Below are 1,231 nucleotides of genomic sequence, written 5' to 3'. Positions count from 1 at the left end.
TGGTGATTTAGGATCATGATTTTGTCTTTTATCGAAAACAATTGTTGATTTATTGCTTTAATTTTCCTTACTTTTATTTCCAATAGTATAGTTGTATGAAAGGTTTTGTTTTTCGATGAGGAATATAAGAATTTTTAGTGGTTCTAGTGAGATTATGTGTTGACGTCATTTAATTTGTGTAGTATTATATTTTTTTTACCTTTGCAGATATGGAAGAGGTTGAAAATGATAATTTTTTCTAGTTATTATTTATTTTTAATAAACAAAATATAGTGACAATTTTGAGCTACCACTATCTAAAGTTAATTATTTTAAAAAATTTAATATCACTTTTAGTTTATTATGTTTCACAATTGTTTCATTTTCATACATTACGTTTTAAAATTTTTATTTTGATCTTTTGTGTTTTCGAACTATATCATTTTGATTTTTATTTTAATTTTTTTTTTAAAATTTAATAAAACATTAATATTTCTAACTAAATATTGAAAAGAGTAATAAATAGATACATTTAAAAACATAAAAGATTATAATAAAATATAATGGAAAAAAGTGACATTAAATTTTTATTTTTGAATAAACCAGGTAATTTTCCAAGGTTTGGACGACAAATCAAATTTAAATTAATACATTTATGTCTCATTATTAATATATATGGAGCAAAAATATTTTAATTAATTTTTAAATTAAAATTAAATCATTTATAATTATATTCATTAAATCAATTCAGTCAACCTTAATTTCTGTCAAACTGATTGATTTATAATTTTTGAAATCTGGAACACAATTTTAATTCAAAATAATCTATTTTCAACTTTACTTCATTTTAAAATTTTACTCCCATCAATTTGATAATGACAATTACTAATAGAGATTTGACTTCTCCATCTCTGAAAAAAGATAATGGAATCGATTTCTTTTTATTCTTTTCATTTAAATTTCACAAAAACCTTTCATTTGATTGAATGTTAACATTCAAAAGATTGACACCTTAAAAGTTAAATTCGCTTTCTTAAAAAAAAATCTTTGGCATTTATTTATCTTGTAACTTGACAACATTTTGAGTCAAATGGTTTTATGGATTTATTAGCCATCCATAACACCATATTTTGGTTTTAAGGGAAAAAATAATTACATTACAACTTCCTTTTTTGATAGCCAACGGATTTATCATATAGCACACTATATAAGGTGTGATAGATTAAGACATCAAGAGTGTATTCTATATTTC

The sequence above is a fragment of the Glycine max genome, chromosome 4 (assembly GCF_000004515.6).
Source record: "Glycine max cultivar Williams 82 chromosome 4, Glycine_max_v4.0, whole genome shotgun sequence".
In the NCBI taxonomy this organism is placed as follows: domain Eukaryota; kingdom Viridiplantae; phylum Streptophyta; class Magnoliopsida; order Fabales; family Fabaceae; genus Glycine; species Glycine max.
The sequence above is the reverse complement of the archived record's forward strand: the minus strand, read 5'-3'. Positions refer to the sequence as shown.